At 38.1% G+C, this 20260-nt stretch overlaps 1 non-coding gene across 1 annotated transcript; it reads left to right on the top strand.

Annotated features, from left to right (window-relative positions):
* The first annotated feature begins 4492 nt into the window (after window positions 1-4492).
* Window positions 4493-4601, top strand: LOC136534788 (small nucleolar RNA R71). The gene has a single exon (XR_010778815.1). It is a non-coding gene; the product is annotated as a small nucleolar RNA R71 (small nucleolar RNA).
* The last annotated feature ends 15659 nt before the right edge of the window (window positions 4602-20260 follow it).

The raw sequence follows: 20260 nt of genomic DNA, 5'->3' as shown, positions 1-20260 counted from the left end.
TTCCCTTTGATCTTGGTATTCACAAATGAAGAAACAAACTTGTTTGAAGTTACAACTTTGCTTGATTCAACCTGATTAAGTCAACATGTCTTATTCCTTAAGCTTATTCATGGCACCACTTTCTTGATCTCATAGTCTTAACCAAATGAGCTAAAATTTTGCTTATCTTATCTTTGAAAGGTGATAGTCATAATCATGTTAAGTTTGATACATTTTTTAAAGATGGACAATCCTTCCATAGGTTAAGCAATTCTACTCTTTTTGACAAATGTATTCAAATGTCACAATCATCCTCATTTTATCACCTATGTTGTAAGAATGAACAATGCACATAACATCAACACTTATAATGATCCAATGTGCCTAAGGCTAAAAAATAAAGTTTTGGTTCTATTGGTGTTTTCCCACCAACAGAGCCCATGCACTCGATCTCTACCTTGTCTTTTTGAGCAGAACACACTTTGAGCAAAGTGTGGAGGATCAATCTCCCAAATTCTACAAGTGAAAGTTCTGAACCTGTAATAATGATGCACACAAGATGTTGTCAGTTTCTACTACTAATGGTTGACTTCAAAATGCTAAACAAGGAGGAACAAGTCAAGTAAGGGAGCACCTATCAAACCTAAATCAAACTCAAAACCAAGATGGGTTTGGTAGAAGAAGGTGGCACCACCATTGGATGTGCCACCACAAGAATCCTCACCAAGGTACTCGATCAATGAACTTCCATAACTACCTAGGGAAAGATTATGAAGCAACCTCAAGTGGACATTAGGGAGAACACATGTCTTTCTCTGGTCGAGGGTATCATGACCCTTAGGAGGCCTACCAGTGCTTCGACAACAGACTCGCAACCATTGAAGAGACAAATGCTACCATACAAGGCATGTTACATAATTATGCACAATGGCAGGTAAGCATGGGACACAAGATGGCCAACCTACAACAACAGCAAAAATCAAATTTGGGAGGCTCCATTCCAGCACCTCCACATCTGGCCACCTCGTTGAGCAACCACGACAACAATCAGCTTGGGGGAGAAGGCATCCCCCATGTTTCTAGATAAGTATTTCTTTTCCTTTTATTATTCTTAGTTTGCTTTTATATATAATAGAAAAAATTAATAACTAAAAATGTAGTAAAAATTTATCTTTATAGAAATATATATAGTTATAATGTGTGATATAAAAATGAAAACAAAATAAAGAGAGTGTGTTTAGTTTGCTTTAATTTGTTTTTAAGAGCTGAATAAAATAAAAAGATCTCTGAAGATAATCTCTTAAAATGGAAATGATGAATAGTTGCTCTATTGTAATTCCTTTCAAGTACCTAGTTTTCAGCCTTGAATTCTCCTGAGTTTTAGATAAAATTGTTTTGATATAAGGATTTACTCTGAACTTGAAACTCGTGGGTAGCATATGCTTGATCTAAGTCTAGGTAATTGACGGATATGATATGAGAAGGTCCGAGCTGCTGTTTATCTTGTTCTAAGTGACTCTAAAGTTCTAGAGATTTCTTTTAAAAAACATAAAAATGCTACATGATGAGTTCCTGTATGACAAAGCTTGAATTCCCACTAGAGCCATGCATGTTATTTAGGCTAGGAAAACTTCCACATATATGCTGCTTGTTTTTGCATTTAGTTTTGTCAAGCTTTGTTGACCCTTATGAGAGATTTGTGATGCTCTTAAAATCAAGATCACATACACACCACCCACATATGCACTACTCCTACACTATGAGTAGGCACAAAAATATGCCTTCCATCTAGATCCACTCAAAAATGTTCTACTCCTACACGATGAGTGAACAAAAACATGCTTGATAGGTTTTCCATCCACCAAATAAATGCTCCAAGTTTTTATAAGGTATCTCTCAAAGTTTTATTATAGAAAAGAGACATGGGCTATGCAAAAGTTATTCATAAAAAAAAGAGAGAAAAAAATGGACAAGTGTCCAAAATATTGAAAATAATGGGTACTCAAATGCCCGCCTAAAAAATAGAAGAAAATAAGATAGCCCATGTTCTCTCGCAAAATTGTTTCCAAGTTTCAAAGAGGAGATATGTTTTTAAAGAGCATAGTAGAATTAGGATAGCCACCATATATATCCACACACATGCACATCTTTATTTGATTGTTTGACTCATTTCTCTTTGGGTCCGTTGTTTGACTTTACAATATATGCATTGCAAGTATGCTCTTGCTTTCTCCCTACCTATGAACTCCACATAAGCCCTAGTGGTAGGAAGAGAAAAAAGGCATAACATCTTTATGGCCTTGGTGAGGATCCACAAATACCACATATTTTGAGAGACTTGAGGGTGTCATACAATGGAATCTCTGAGTTTTATTTTGAAAACTTATAAAAACTCCAGAACAGTGGTGGAACAAAGAACTTGAGACATAGTGCTTGGCTTGATCATTCTATCTTTCAATTGCTCAAGACCCAAGTGAAGGCTAAGAAGCCCCATGGTTGAAGGTAATATGGGCAAGTTTGAAAGTCAGATTAGTTTATTGTAATCTAGAGAAGAATTTTTTATTGAACACCTATGTACTTTTGAGGCATGAAAGCATTGTAGCAACTCCTAATCCATTGTTCAAGTTTAACTTTGCTCAAGGACAAGCAAAGGTTAAGTGTGGGGGAGCTTGTTGACGGTCATTAACATCAATCATAAACCATCAGCATATCATGCATATGTACTTAATTTGATCACCAAACATAAGAATAGGGATTTAAACTAATGAATTCCATGAGCTTTGGTGAATATGTGAATGTAGGAGGATTTATCTAGAAAACAACCCCTAGGACCACTATCATACTGTCCAAACAAGCAAACCAACATTAGAAAGAGATTCGGCTCATGAAACCTATGGAAAACAACTCAAGACGGAGTCTAGAAGCTTCAACTAGAGGGTGGGGCCCACCTATCATAGAAACAGGCAAGCTGGTCCCACCTATAGGCCAACCATCCTATGGGTCCCACCGGTCAGTGTCTCCTTTCTACATCAATTTCCCACCACCTTTGAGAGTCCATCTGCACTATTGATCAAGGTCGGTTAATCTAATGGTGATTGAGGGAGTTGATGTTGATCGATGACGTGATGGTTCTTGCCCCCCACTCCACCTCAGCCTATATAAGGGCACATAGACCCCCTCCCAAGGGATATCTTGGAAACCCTAATTTATATCTCTGATTCAAATTGACACACACCAGGAGGATTAGGTCTAGAACTCTCTAATGTAGTAGATTAGTAGCTCAAGAGTGAGGGTCAAGTTGGGCTCATGCTCAAGTTTTGGATCTAGTCTTGGAGGCTCAACAAAGCCTTGTATCTTCACTTCTACATCTTGTAAGACTTATTATCACTTATCATATTCCTATCTACATGGCTATGCTTACTTTGAATATATATCTTGCTTAGTTAAGGTTATCAATACTTTTGTGTGTGGGTTCATAGAGCACTTAGCTTGCTAGTTTATCGGTTAGGCTAAGTAGCCGAGCTTTGTGTAAGCATGGTGCTTATATGATGATCTGCCTATGAGTACACCCTGTTCTTTGGTTGTGTGGTAGCAGCGGGAGGTGACAACCTCGTCTATCCTTTGTAGTCCACACTGAATTGAGTAGATTCATAAATTGTAGGACCGTAGTCACGTCAGTAGGGTTATCCTTTGTAGATGCTCTACTATCTAAGTGGCATCTCGAAGTGCACAAGAGTAGAGTTAGTCTTAGCTATAGTTGGGTGTATATATACTTTGACCATGTAATAAGAATGTCATAGGAACCTACCTCACCTGTTACTCTCCCGAGTCAACTAGTTTACATTATATTAGTGATCTATCCCCTGAGTGTCATTATGATTAATTCCGATCATTACCTTTACCCCTTGCTCTAGCTAGGATGGTATGTTGATTGATAGATATTTCTTTGATATTCAATAATCTTTACTCCATTGTTTCCCTATGATAAAAATATAAATAACAATACCTAGAATACTCCCAGTAAAATGCTATAATGGTATTCTATGCGCTTGCAGAATCCTTCATATTCTATTTGTGTTAACAAATACCAATAGTAGTTTGGCCTCTATTGCTAATTCCATCCTTGATTCTATTGAGGATGATAGTTGCTATTGTTGATGAAGTTCACATCCTCTTGGGTTTCAGGATAGTTGTTCCCTGAATGCCTAGTGTTTCCACATACTTCACACGTCTTGTGGGAATCATGAATGTGCATGACTTTTAGCTTTTCATCAGTAGATCTATCTTGGTAGATAGCATGTCTACCTCCTTGAGTTGATGCATATCTCTAGCTCTCTTGTGGGTTTGAAGATGTTCTTCATTCCAACCTTGGTTGGAGGTCATCTTCTCCACAAGAGTTGTTGCCTATGTGATTGTGAGTGATAAAAATGCACCTCCAGTAGCGGCATCCATATTCTCATGGGTGCTATTTGTCAACCCATGGTAGAAAGTCTACATGAGTAGCTAATCCTCCATCCCATGGTGAGGACATTTTGAAATGTAGTCCTGGAAGCATTCCCATGCCTCTAGGATAGATTCATCATGATGTTTTTGAAAACTTGAAATTCTTCCACGTAGAGCATTAGTTTTGCCCATGGGAAAGAACTTTGCTAGAAATGCAGCGGAGTAGTTTTCCTATATAGTATTTCTATCTTTGTTAGCATAGAACCATTTCTTTGCCTTCCCCAAAAGTGGAAATGGGAAGAGGCAAAGTAATATGACGTCTCTAGTCACTCCTTTCTAGTGAAAGTGCTACAAATCTCTAGGAAGTGTTGAAAATGAGCACTCGCATCTTCGTGTGCCTTTCCACAAAATTGGCTAGCTTGCACCATGTTGATGAGAGCTAGTGTTGGTATTTCTTAACATCTACAGAAGTTAATCCACAAGAGTACGGAATTATCATTGTAGCTTTCACCCAAAAGTATTATGGGTATCGTATTTTCATTGGGAACAGAGGTATTTCTTCTAGCTAGTTCATCCAAGGACAACACAAGGATAGCTAGTGAGGGCAGAGAAGGATTCCGATGGCTTTTGGGTCTATGAGAAGATAAACTCTACTTCTGCTTGCTTACTTTGGGCACTGGTGAACACCTAGTCTGCCAAGCGTTGCTAGCCTATGGCTCTACACTGTACCTAGATGTGGGGGATTACAAGGGATGGATAGGGTTGTCACCACCTACCGCCTACCCCTCAACCATAGAGTATGAGGCAAATGAAGGTAGCCTCTAGCCTAGACACCACGTTTATGCTATCGACTACTACTCTAGCGCGCTAGCAAGGGTTACCGTCTTTATCAGGGCCCTTCTACTAGAGCATCTGCCATGAGGACAGACGATGAACCCACAAGAAAGTAAGAGTATAGCTTATCTAATCAAAGACTTTGAACCATAAGAATCACAAATACTTACTAAATACGTGTTGAGGTACAAAGTTGGTGTTCGTCGAGATACAAGCAGGGGAAGGTTACCGACAAGCCCAACACTTTTTCCCCAAACTCTCCCTCACATCTCTCCCTACTACTTTGCTAGAGCTAGCTAGGGCCTAAGCCCATGGAGTGGTGCTCTTGCTCTTGTTCTTTGATGCTCTTGTGCTCTCGTGTGTGTTACTAGAATGAGGGGGATATGTCCTCCTTTTATAGGTGGAGAGGAGTGGCTCCTTGGAAATATGCTTGATCCCCATATGGAAGGAGCACACTAACCTCAAACCATCATTTAGGTACATTGAACCTAGCAAGCACCTTGACAGCGATGTTGGGCAAGGCGGTATGTGTCAACCAACCAAAGATGGGGCCAAACGGGCTAGGTTGGGGTGCGGGCACACCTAGGGTGTGGCAGCACCCTGGCTAGCACGCCTGCCCACCACCTTGCCCTGGTGGGTTCTTGGCTTGGCCTGGATCTCTACTACATCGGTGCTCAACCCAATTTCTTTGGTTGATTGGGTCTTCTCTTGGTTCCTTACTGCAAGGTCTGCTTTACGCTTCTCTAGATTGTGCCTTTTGGTATGTTTTCCTTTGTTTTCCATGGATATGTCCTGAAAATGATGAACTCACCAAAACTCATGGAATATGTTACTGTAAGACCCAATTTACTAAGTTTGGTCTTTTGTTTGGATGGATTTTATATAATTATTGGCAGTAAAAATGTGAGTTAAGGACCACCAACGAACTCCCCCACACTTAGCCCTTTGCTTGTCCTTGAGTAAAGTTAAGGACTAAGACGGGTCATCTCCTTGATATGACATCTGCATACAAGTTAATCCAGGCTTCACCTACACTTGTGAACTGTGGAGTGTCTACCATATTATCTTAGGTGATTTAATAATGCAACGACATGGATTCAAATCCCCTTGCATCAATCAATTCAGAAACTTGGGTTTTTCATTTGATTTTAAAAATGTAAACATAGCTTAGCTCCTCAAATGATTCGCCCAGATCGCTCATATTTGTGTTTGGTTCTTCACCAAGGCATATCATAGTGTTGCTTTCTTTCTTTCCTACTTCTAGAAAGCTTATATGGATCTTTGGGTAGGGAAGGATATGAAGGCATACTTACTCTACATATTTTGTTAAGTCAAATCTTGGATCCAAGGAGAAAGATGTCATACCCTTAGATCAACAAGTGCAAGTGTGTGGATAAAATAATTTTAAACCTATACTATACTTGTTGATATGAGTTATCTGTCTCATAAACTTATATTATGAGAACATGACTATCAATTTGCATGAGCCTTCATGTGCTCATCATTTTTTCTTCTCTTTTTTTCATATATATAATTGGACCTTCATGTGTCCATATTTTTTCATACTTTTGCATAGCCCATGTCTCTTAAACTACATATTGAGATAGATCACCATTTTGTAGAACTTGGAGTATTTGCCTATGAAAACATTTTTTTGTCTACTCCTAGTGTAGGAGCAGAGTTTTTGGTGGATGGAAGCATGTTTTTGTGTACTCCCAGTGTAGGAGCATCATGTATAGGTGGGTGTACATGACCTTGATCTTGAGGGCATGATAACTTTCTTAACAAGGGTCAACAAGACTTGATAAAACTCAATGCAGTAATAAGTAGCATATTTATGAAGGTTTTAAGCTCAAAACACTAGATATGGCTTTGGTAGGAATTTGCATATCACTAAAGAGCATGGTATTTGAGTTTTGGTTTTGTAAGATAAATCCCAAGTTCTTCATATGAGAGAGAAAGGCTCATTTTCATCCTACTATATCACATATTCCAATTACTTAGATAACATGGGGTCCCTATCATAGTTTGTTCACAAGTTATAGGAATATTAGCGAGGAATAAAGAGTATGAAAAATTAATCAAAGGATAGCATGGAGATGGAGCGTCAAAAGTTTTGCCTTTTTAATCTGTTTAGCTTTAAATTTCAAAAATTTTGGAGAGTTTGAGGGTAGCATTGCACAAACCACCATTGAAGACAAGGAGTTGAGTCAGAGGTGGCTTGGCTAAACCAAAAGTTCAGCCAATCGGAGTATGAGAAGATAGTTGACAGTTATATAGCAGGCTATATTCAATAAACCAGTCAAACATCGGCACTTAAAGGCTTTATATGTAAAAGGTTTTGTTGATGGGAAGCTGGTGAACAAGATGTTGGTGGATGGAGATGCTTCTATCAATCTTATGCCTTACACCACTTTTCGTAAACTTGGCAAGGGACTAGGATATTTGATTGAGATTGACATGATGCTTAAGGATTTTGGGGGTAATGCGTCTAAGACCCAGGGGGGCAATGAACATCGAATTGACAATTGGGAGTAAGACTACTCACCACATTCTTCGTGATTGATGGAAAAGGGTCATACAATTTGCTCCTTGGTCATGATTGGATTCATGCAAACTATTGTGTGCCATCAACCATGCATCAGTGTTTGATTCAATTGCATGGAGATGATGTCGAGCTAGTTCACGCTGATGAATCTATGAGTGTCACAACAGCCAATCCAGTATTTTGGGAGCTAGAAGACTTTGAATGCTTTTCTAGCTAGTTATGGGAAGGAGGCTTCATTAGAATCAATAATGAAAGCCAACAGCCGATCCAAGCAGTCAGCTTTGAAAATTTGTTTTAATGGATAATCCAATAGATGGTACAGATGGCAAACTAGGACATGGCTTTATGTCGGTCGATGAATTAGAAGAGGTAGATATTGGTTCTAGAGATAGGCCTAGGCCAACAGTATGTAAGTGCCAAGTTGGATCCTAAGTATAAGCAAGAGTTAGTCGATTTATTAAAGGAATTTAAAGACTGTTTTGCTCGGGAATACTATGAGATGCTTGGTCTAGACCGATCAATTGTTGAACATTGGTTGCCAATCAAACCTAGATATCGGCCGTTTAAATATGCTCCATGGAGATTCAACCCAAACATACTTGATGATATCAAAAAGGAGACAGAAAGATTACTAGAAGCAAAGTTTATCCGACCATGCCAATATGTAGAGTGGATATCGAATGTTGTTCCTATGTATAAGAAGAATCGAAAGTTAAGAGTTTGCATCGATTTCAGAGATCTGAACAAAGCTACACCCATGGATGGTTATCTGATGCCGATAGCCGATATGTTGGTGGACACAGCAGCCGGGCACAAGGTTATTAGCTTCATGGACGGCAATGCAGGATATAACTAAATTTTCATGGCTGAGGAAGACATAGCAAAGATAGCTTTCAGATGCCTAGGGGTAATCGGTTTATTTGAATGGGTTGTAATGACCTTTGGTCTAAACAATGCCGGTGCAACTTATCAGAAGGCAATGAATTATATTTTTCATAAGTTGATTGGCAGGATTGTTGAAATCTACATTGATGATGTGATGATAAAATCCAAGGGGTACAAGGAACATCTAGTTGATTTGCGGGAGACTCTAGAGTGCACAAGAAAACATGGCCTAAAGATGAATCCTAATAAATGTGCCTTTGGAGTATCAACTGGACAATTCTTGGGTTTCATGGTCCACGAGCGAGGAATCGAAATTGGTCAAAAAAGCATGAAAGCAGTTGATGAGGCAGTGCCCCCTGACTATTAAAATAGAGTTACAATCTTTGCTTAGTAAAATTAATTTATCAGGAGGTTTATTTCAAATTTGTCAGAGAGAGTTCTATTATTTTCTACCTTGTTGAAGTTGAAAAAATGATCAAGAATTTAAATGGGGTGATGTACAACAAAAAGCATTTGAGGAGATAAAATAATACATGAAATGTCCACCCATGCTGATCCCTCCTCAACAAGGTAAGCCTTTCAAGTTGTACATGTTGGCTGATGACCATACGATTGGATCGGCCTTGATGCAAGAGTTCGAAGGGAAAGAACAAGTTATTTTCCATCTCAATAGAAGGCTTCTGGATCTAGAGACAAGATATTCTCCTGTCGAGAAGTTATGCTTGTGCTTATATTTATCTTGCACCAAATTATGATAGTACTTGTTGTCGACTGAGTGTACAGTTGTCTCTAAGACTGATGTGATCAAGAACATGCTATTAATGCCAATATTAAATAGAAGAATGGGAAAGTGGATTCTTGCATTGTCAGAATTTGACCCAAAGTATGAGTCGGCTAAAGCAGTCAAAGGGCAAGTAATAGCCAATTTTTTCACCCAGCATCATAAGCCAAGTGTTGGCTATGAGGAGCCGGTACCCTGGACATTGTTCTTTGATGGGTCATCATGCAAACAAGGTGGTGGCACTGGTATTGTTATTATTTCACCTCGGGGGGCATGTTTTGAGTTTGCTTTTCCAACTAAGCCAATACTTGCCAACAACCAGGCGGAATATGAAGCTATTCTTCAGGGGCTTCAACTTCTTCATGAAGTATAGGCCAAAGCAATTGAGGTATTTGGAGATTCACAGTTAATTATTAATCAGTTGGTCGACCTATATGAGTGCAAAGAAGATGCTTTGAGGGGATATTATGATGAGTGCCAGGGGTTGCTCAAGGAATTTCCTCATGTCTCTCTTCAATATATTCCAAGAGCACAAAATCAAGAAGCTAATCGTTTAGCTCAAAGTGCGTTAGGTTATCGAGTGTTTCAAGAGGTCTTAAGTAGTGAAACCTCAAATAATGATTGGAGAGTTGAAATAGCCTATTACCTTAGGAATCCATCATAGAAAGTTACCAGGAAGCTAAGGTACCAATCGACTAAGTATGTTCTACTAGATGATCAGCTATATTACAAAACAGTCAATGGGGTGTTGCTTAAATGCTTAAATCAAGAAGAAGCTAAGGTGCTGATGGGTGAAGTACATGAAGGGATATGTGGAGCTCATCAATCGGCTTATAAGATAAAATGGATTATTCACAGGACTGGATATTTTTGGCCAACGATACTGGAAGACTATTTTAAATATTATAAGGGGTGCCAAGACTGTCAATGTTTTGGTCATGTTCAGAGATCACCCTCATTGGCTATGAATCCAATAATCAAACCATGGCCATTTCGAGGTTGGGGAATTGATCTAATTGGCTAGATTTTTCTGCCTTCAAGTAAAGGACATAAGTTCATATTGGTAGCAACAGATTACTTCACTGAGTCGATTGAGGCAATTCATTTCAAGATGGTAACCTCAAAGAACATGGTTGATTTTGTCCAAGAGCATATTGTGTATCGTTTTGGAATGCCTCAAACTATCACCACCGATCAAGGGACCACTTTCACATCAAAAGGGTTTGGAGATTTTGCTGCTAGTATAGGAATTAAGCTACTAAATTCTTCTCCTTACTATGCTCAGGCTAATAGCTAGGTAGAGGCATCCAATCAGATTATGATTAAGCTAATCAAGAAAAAGATTGAAGACCAGCCAAGGAAGTGGCATTCAACGCTTAATGAGGCATTATGGGCATATAAGATGGCCTATCACAGATCAATTAAAACATCACCTTATGAACTTGTGTATGGTCATAATGCAGTCCTCCCTTGGGAAATTTGAACTAGATCAAGGCATGTCACATTGCAAAATGATTTGTCATCCAAAGTCTACAAGAATCTTATGACAGATGACTTAGAGGACTTGAGTTGTCATCGGCTACGTGCTCTTGAGAATATCAAAGCCAATAAACTGAGGATTGCAAAATATTATAATAAAAGGGTCAAGGGCAAGCAATTTTCTGAAGGTGACTTAGTCTAGAAAGTAAAATTGTCGATCGGGTCAAAGGATAGTAAGTTCGGCAAATGGTCGCCTAATTGGGAAGGACCTTATCGGATTAAACGATGTGTGCCTAACAATGCTTATATTTTGGAAACACTAGGAGGAGAAGAAGAGTTTGACAGAGCAATCAATGGAAAATATCTAAAGAAATATTATCCTAGCATTTGGATTAATACTTGACAGCCGATTAGTTCGATCATCGGTTCTAATAGCTGATACTAGAAAGGTGTCGCCTCTAGTTCAAAAAATGAACCCGAAAGGGGGAAAAGCCGGTACAATATGTATCGCCTATAGGAGCAAAGCAAACACAGATAAATTGATGCATGGAACATGAAGTACGAAGCAAAAGAAAAACCACTTGCTGTTCTCCATACCTTCAAAACTATGATAGAGCAGAATTGCACAAAAGATGCGGAAGGTTTGGGATGAAGCATGTTGTTTTTCATTCCACAGCTGTGGCCCGTATATATAGCCCGGGAAGGTGAGAAGATAGGCATTGCCAGGGTTATGGAATAAAACTCATATATGGAAATGGATCGACACTCCAGAAATTTAGGGGATGGATCACGAAGGAACAATAGATTCAAATTTATTGCTTCCCATAATTACAAAATATTGTGGGATAGATACGAAAGGTTTACATTGACCAGCAATCAACCCACCAAGGTTTGTTTGGATTGAAGAGAGTCCAGATCCCGACAAGGCCGAAGGTCATCATGAACCAAGTTGCATTGGCCCATTGATAAAATTGCATCAAGGGAAGGAGAAAGGCCGCCTACTGAAAAGATGCCCATATACCCAACCGATTTCTCAATGATTGGAAAACAATGGGAAAGACAGCCACCTATTAAAAGATGCCCATTTCACGGTGTCTAGGGAACCATGGGAAAGAAGTCTGTGGTTTTCTTGACGTGCATTTGATGAAGCGAATATGGGGATGGTGTCCACACATTTTAGCCATTGCAAACACTAGAATAGCTCTACGATCATGGAGATAAGACTAAGGTGATATCATAAGACTTCTTCTAACCACAGTAGTTGATCCTCTTGCTCGACAAGGCGCTAAGATGAACGACACAATCACCCTATGCACAAGAATTCTCCTAATCACTCAAGATCCTCATAGCAAGGAATTAGACCATGGAGGGTCCGGCGGAGCCAGAGGCACTCAAGGAAGCAAGCAGAAGAGAAACATAACTGAGTTGTTGAATTGCTCTCGTGAGAGTGGAATAGACATTTTATAGTCAGCGTAGGAAGATGGATCCAAATGCCCATGAAGCGATGATGTTCTCGTAAAGCTTTGAAGCATGGGCTCATAAGCTGGCAAAGACGGTGATAGATAGTAGATCTCAGATCAAGATTCTCTACGCGTGACTACAAACCTGTCAGGGGTGCTGGCATGATAATTTTGGAATAAAATTACTTTTATCCCAAAATTGGGGGGCATGTGTTTACACCAAAATTTAGAAAGAAGAATTGCAGGAACTCGAAGCTCCTAAGATCGTGTCGTCAAGGAATCGATTGCATAAAGACGATATCAGTTGATTCAATTACAGTGCTGGAATCGGCTCTCTTCAGATAGCGCCAGCAGATAACGACCAAAGCTACGGTTGGCGCCTGGAGAAATATGTCAGACTCTAAAAAAGGTAAAGATTAGGGTCCAAGTTATCTTAAATTAGGAATATTTTATTCTATACCAAAGATTGTAATAGGTCGTACTTAAGTAGGATTTATGTTTAGGCTCCGGGTATAAATATTGGACCCCGGCTATTGTAAAAGAGATCCAATCAATCAAACACAAGTTACTTACTTTTTTAGCTCTGGCCAACCCTTAAGAGTAGGAGTAGAGTAGATAACAGCGAGTTCTTCACCAAGCAGGGCTGCATCGGTCCAGCCAACCTCTGGTTTGTCTGTAAGTACCGTCATGGTTTATACTTTGGTTTGTACGACTGCATCGATCCGGTCGACCTCCACTATGAACCTTAGTGTAAGCAAGTTATCGACTCTTGTCTAGTTCAAGTATGGCTGCATCGATTCAGTCGACCTCCCCTGCTCGAACTAGATTAAGGTCAAGTTATCGGCTCTATCTAAGGGTGGCATCCTTCGGGTAGATTCATTAAGTTACCGATCTAGCTGATGTTTTTATTGTTATTAGTTTACAACAAACATCAATCCGCCCAATCATGATCGAGTTAGATCGGCCTTATATCCTTTTAGTCCATCGTTCGCTTTACTACAACACGATGTTTCTTACTCTAAGCGACGGGTTATGTTTCATCGGCCGTTCTATCTCGATCCTGATCATGCATAGTACGTGGTTAAGGCATGAATGATCTTCAAGAGGCTTGCTAGCTAGTTGAATCTAGTTTATAGTTCACCATTATGGTTGTAATGATCCGGTCGATCCCCACTGATGGCACTATAGATTGGAGGATGCTAGTTAGAAGATTTGTTCCTAATTAGGCGTGACTTTAGCTATTTGCTATGCCTACATCGGCTAAATAGCCGATCGCTTGTGCATTAACGCCTACAATGTGCATCCATCTAGCTGATTTGTGGGAGACTCTAGAGTGCACAAGAAAACAGGGCCTAAAGATGAATCCTAATAAATGTGCCTTTGGAGTATCAGCTGGACAATTTTTGGGTTTCATGGTCCACGAGAGAGGAATCAAAATTGGTCAAAAAAGCATGAAAGCAGTTGATGAGGCAGTGCCCTGACTACTAAAATAGAGTTATAATCTTTGCTTAGTAAAATTAATTTTATCAGGAGGTTTATTTCAAATTTGTCCAAGAGAGTCTGTCGTTTTCTCCCGTTTGAAGTTAAAAAATAATCAAGAATTTAAATAGGGTGACGTATGTAACACCCCAAAATTTGCCACTTTTAAAAATATAGTTAAAATGATTTATTTGTGAATTTTTATGCACATAAAAACATAGGAAAATAAATTTTTTTATTAATTTAAAATTTATCATAAGGTAGAAACGTGTTTGTTGCATTCATGTCGGTCGCACCTTATGTTTCTATGTGCAAAATATGTGTTTTTTATATGTTTAGTAGACGAATATCTATCTCTAGGAATTTTCCAGGTTCTTTCTAGAATTTAATTCCTACCTCCTTCACCTTAATATTTATGTTCCAAGTTCACAAAAATATTTTTATGAGCTCCAAACACTTTACTTGGGTTCATCATGTTCTAAAGTGTCTCTGCAAATTTTCCCCAAATTTTCGGAGGTCCCGGAGTATTTTTCGTGGCTTAAATATCAATTTTGGACTTTTCTAGAATTATTTTATCCACAAAATTAATTAATTCTGAAAATAATAAATCTCTCATTTATCATGTCACTAATACTAGAATTTCATGGTTGCATCTTAGATCCGTTTTAGTCCATTCAAGTTGCGTTAGATTCATAGCGTCAAGATCTACACATTAGTAATAGTGTTTATCATGTCACTAATACTAGAATTTCATGGTTTGAATCATATCTTAAATAACAATTATGCAACTGGATTTTATAAATAGAATATGATTTGTTTCACTTTAGTTTTATAAATCAAATCTAAATTTGACTTAAATTATAATCTCTATAAAATATCTTATATATGTTTTTATACCATTAAGACACATGAAGCTAATAGTTTTATGAGTAAATCTATCGATAGTTGTATCTTTTTAACCGTAGCTCCGATTAGCGTGTTTTTCGCGTCTGTGTGTTCATAGTAAGACGTAGATTTGTTTTACAAACTTTTCATCTTAATTTGATGTTTGGCGTATTGTTCTAATTTAGATCTATTGTTTGTTTCGTGTATGATTGTATGGATGTTTATGTGGTGTTTTATGATTACGTCCAGTCGGTGAGATATACGTGGTGATCAAAAGAAGAAGAAGAACGTTGAAGATTAAATCTTACCGAAGGATCGGTGTTTAAGGCAAGTATAGCATGGGATCTTCCTTTACCTATTCACCTTTAATTATTTAATTCATACTACATGTGTCTACCTTGGCTGCCATTAAGAAATTCCTAGTACTTTGTACCTTGTACCTTGATACCTATGGGGTATTGCATTGGGTAGCTTTTGCTAGTGCTCAACTACAACCATGATCTTATGACTTGACTAATGATATATGCAATAAACATTAAAAGATGCTTTCTAGCAACATGGAATAAGGGAGCTAGAGCATTGGGCTATTTTTATGGTGCTCTAGATTCCTCTCCCTAAGGACTTATCTGTAAGTGATCATCTGGGACTTACAGTACAACTATGAGGGCTACATGGCTTTGGCTTTAGCTCAACATGAGGACTATTTCTAGCTTGTTAGTGGTTACCTTTATTGGTGTAAGAATGGCTTGACGAATCGGGTATAGGACAGCCTCTACTCTTATGTGTATAGCTATGATGGAATTGTGCCATTCGACAGAGGGGTTCCTACATCTATTTGCCGAGTGAATCTAATGGCCCTAACTTGTTAGATGAACCTTTGACAGGCTTCATAGTGAACCCTGCCGACCTTCCTTGGTAGTGGGTCAAGAGGCTGATCACCTCGGGCGAAAGGGTAAATCACGACTCATAGTGAAAGTGTACAACCTCTGCAGAGTGTAAAACTAGTATATCAGCCATGCTCATGGTCACGAGCGGCCTTGGAACATTTACGGAATAGATGATGAACATAGATGATACTGATGATGAAGATGCTCACTAATGGTTAATTGTTTATGCTATTCATTATTCATGTTTACCTGGTCATGTGTTTATGGGCTTGAGGTGAACTTGTTGCTACTCAATTGCTAAAATCATGACTCATTAAAAGCTAATCACAGTTAAACCAGTGTTAGCCTTTTGAGCCTCATGAACCCCATGTTATGTTTATTGAGTACGACATGTACTTACGCTTGCTTTATTTTCAATTATTTGGATAAAAATTCTGGATGGGTACCAAATTGCTAGAGTTTGGAGGAATTAGGCTTGTGATCAACCAGTTAGTTGTCCCTGTGGTATTGGAGTCTTTGCCTGAAGATTAGAGTTGTCTTTCCACTATCTATACTCTAAGGTTATACTCTTTATACTAATACGCTATGTATTTAAGTATTTTCCTTTGATATTACACTTATTTGTAGCTATATGTGAGATTTGACTTCCTGGGCTCGCATATGGTGTGTAACTGGTTTTGTTCTTAAAACCGGGTGCTACAGAGTGGTATCAGAGCAATGCTGACTATAGGACACAAGCCTAGTAGAAACTGGCCGTTTTAAGGTTTATAAGTTGCTACAAAAACCCTTGCTCTATGAACCTTGATATTTTGTTTTCTACTATATCTCTACCCTTGCTATTCATCTCTACCTTGGTGCTTATTTTAAAGTCCTTGTTCTCATCTCCACTCCTTGATTTGATATGCTATTAGAACTATTCCTCATCACTTTCTTGTGTAATATGAAGAAGAGTCTTAGGATTGTTACCCCTAGTACAATAAGGACGATAGTATCGCAAGTTGAGTCAATGATTGAGTTGTGCACCATTATTGCTTGTTGAACTATCATTATGTTTATGCTTGTTTTGGATCTTTGTAATGATTGCAATGATCTTGTTGGGTGTTCTCACAATTTCATTTAGTTTATAGGCCTAGGGTATAAGGATTAGTAAAATAAATAGTTGGGTTATGGTTTTCTTCTGTTCTCCATATCCTGTCTTTTTGGAGCAGTCTGTACTCTTTGGCTTATATCTCTGTTCTTGGATGACCTAAAATCATGAGAAAATTCTGGATAATAGTAGACTTCAATATCTTTCTCTGAGCGCAAGAATCATCTTGATAGCTATTTTGGATATGGAGATACGAAAATCACAAGGCGATGCATCTGTGCTGTTTGGAACCCAGAATAGTTTCTGTTGTGCACTATTTTCGACCAAGTTAACTGCAGAATTTGGAAAAGTGTTCTATAAGGAAGTTGTGGAGCATTTTATAAGCTTTCCAACGGTATAATCTATAACATCATTGGATTAACAGAATGGGAGTTACGGCTGTTTTACTGTGCTGCTGTTTTTCATCTCGCGAGGAATTTCAGGTTTCTTGTTCTTTCCCATACACAAGAGTCTCATTGGGATTTTAGGACATCGTGATATTAGTTAGCTCCTCTGGAAGGAAGATGCAAGCTACCTCTTTGTATTCCCTAGTTTATCTTTTCTTAAGGGGGGTAGCCAAGTGGAAGAATTTGTAAGATGAAGTATCTTACGTTCTAGTTTGCGCAGCGGAAGCGTGGTAGTACCCAAAGATGTGAGAGAAACTTAGAGTTTCAATGAAGTTTGATTAAAGGTTCAAGGGAGGTTTAACCAAGATCATCAAGATATTGATAATGCTACTGGAAGAGGTTTTAAATTAGTTTGGATCAAAAGACCTCAGTTAAGTGTTTGAAGGAATTCAAGAAAAGGTTGAAGAAAAACATATGTATTAGTTTTGCCAGATCCGGATGAGAGCTTTGTATCTACAATGATGCGCCTTGTCAAGATGTGGAATGTGTCCTTATATGGAAAGAAAAGTAGTGGCTTGTTCATTAAGTCAACTAAGGAAGCGTGAGTTAAACTACCTAACATGCATCTGGTGTTATCTATTATGGAGCATGGAAGTAATATCTTCTTGGAAGTAAAAGTGACATTTAGGAGGGTCACAAGAATTTACAGGACATCTTTACTAAGTTGGTCTTGAGCTTGTGATATCCTCGTTGGAATGAGATTGATTATGACTTGGAAAAGTGCTATACCTTGGAGAAGTAGAAGTCGCAGCCGATGCCCTTAGCAACGGAGAATCATGCTAAGAAGCTTCGGGTGACACCAAGGACTAAGAGTTGTATTCCCATATCGAGCAACTTAGCCGAAAACGTTAATGTTTTGAAGATTGGTGGTAGAATCTCCTTCTGACAAGAGGTTTGTTAGGCTTCCTCGGAAGGTGGATATTTTAAGAAAAGAGAATTAGTATTAAAGGAAAGGTGGCCTAGTGATTGGAATTACCTGAGCATTGTTAGGAGTATCTACCAGAATCTTGGAATCAGTTTGATAAGTGACTTGGAGTAAGATTCATAGGTATGCAAAGTAAGACAGAATTCTTATCAGGACAATGAAACTGCATGAGGAAGTAAAGAAGAAACCAAGAACAAAGTATCCCTATCTCCTAGTTGACGTCTTCCGAATCTCGAGGACGAGATTCATCTTAAGGGGGGTAGAATTGTAACACCCCAAAATTTGCCACTTTTAAAAATAGAGTTAAAATGATTTATTTGTGAATTTTTGTGCACATAAAAACATAGGAAAATAATTTTTTTTTATTAATTTAAAATTTATCATAAGGTAGAAACGTGTTTGTTGCATTCATGTCGGTCGCACCTTGTGTTTCTATATGCAAAATAGGTGTTTTTTATATGTTTAGTAGACGAATATCTATGTCTAGGAATTTTCCAGTTTCTTTCTAGAATTTAATTCCTACCGCCTTCACCTTAATATTTATGTTCCAAGTTCCCAACAATATTTTTATGAGCTCCAAATACTTTACTTGGGTTCATCATGTTCTAAAGTGTCTCTGCGAATTTTCCCCAAATTTTCGGAGGTCCCAGAGTATTTTTCGTGGCTTAAATATCAATTCTGGACTTTTCTAGAATTATTTTATCCACGAAATTAATTAATTCTGAAAATAATAAATCTCTCATTTATCCCAACGCTCAAAGCCCATGTGCAATAATCCTAATAAATCTTAAAGGCCCATGCATTTATTTACTAATGGGCTTTAATGTTTATTTAGGCCCATTAGTAAATGTGGAGGGGGTAACATCAATTAGTACCATATCGCTAGTTGACGTGGATGTGGGGAGTTTTTCTTCCTATATATATCAACCAACCCCTTGGGTAAAGCACACCAAAACTATCATAAAGGGAGCCCCTAGTTTAGGAAATCCCTCGTGTAGTAAATTATATTTTCTCCACTTTCTCTCGCCGTCGCCGTCGCCACCGTCGCTGGTTTGTTTTAAAAGAGCCCCTCCAGTTTTCTATTTTCAAACCCGCAGCCCATAGCACTTTTTCAGAATCTGTTTTCCTCTTTGGAAAGCGTAGTTTCGTCGGTTTAGATCCAAAATACGTTTTCAACTATTTACAGAATTGCCACTGATTTTGTTTTAGCCATAACTTCTCTGTTTTAACTTCAATTTGATCTGTTCAACTTGCGTTAGGTTTGTAATTTCATAATCTACGTGTTTATACTACTATTTAGTATGTTTTTAACTTTTAAAATTCATGATTAGATTTAATCTAATATTTGACTAAAAGAAATCTTATTTAAATCATATCTTCTGCGTCTTAGATCCGTTTTAGTCCATTCAAGTTGCGTTAGATTCATAGCGTCAAGATCTATGCATTAGTAATAGTGTTTATCATGTCACTAATACTAGAATTTCATGGTTTGAATCATATCTTAAATAATAATTATGCAACTGGATTTTATAAATAGAATATAATTTGTTTCACTTTAGTTTTATAAATCAAATCTAAATTTGACTTAAATTATAATCTCTATAAAATATCTTATATATGTTTTTATACCATTAAGACACATGAAGCTAATAGTTTTATGAGTAAATCTATCGATAGTTGTATCTTTTTAACCGTAGCTCCGATTAGCGTGCTTTTCGCGTCTGTGTGTTCATAGTAAGACGTAGATTTGTTTTACAAACTTTTCATCTTAATTTGATGTTTGGTGTATTGTTCTAATTTGGATCTATTTTTTGTTTCATGTAGAATTGTACGGATGTTTGTGTGGTGTTTTATGATTACGTCCAGTCGGTGAGATATACGTGGTGATCAAATGAAGAAGAAGAACGTTGAAGATTAAAGCTTACCGAAGGTTCGGTGTTTAAGGCAAGTATAGCATGGGATCTTCCTTGTTACCTATTCACCTTTAATCATTCAATTCATACTATATGTGTCTACCTTGGCTGCCATTAAGAAATTCCTAGTACTTTGTACCTTGTACCTTGATACCTATGGGGTACTGCATTGGGTAGCTTTGCTAGTGCTCAACTACAACCATGATCTTATGACTTGACTAATGATATA

This window comes from Miscanthus floridulus, unplaced genomic scaffold (genome assembly GCF_019320115.1).
Source record: "Miscanthus floridulus cultivar M001 unplaced genomic scaffold, ASM1932011v1 os_2305_2_3, whole genome shotgun sequence".
NCBI classification, from domain to species: Eukaryota; Viridiplantae; Streptophyta; class Magnoliopsida; order Poales; family Poaceae; genus Miscanthus; species Miscanthus floridulus.
Note: the sequence above shows the minus strand (reverse complement) of the source record. Positions and strands in the feature narration are given on the sequence as shown.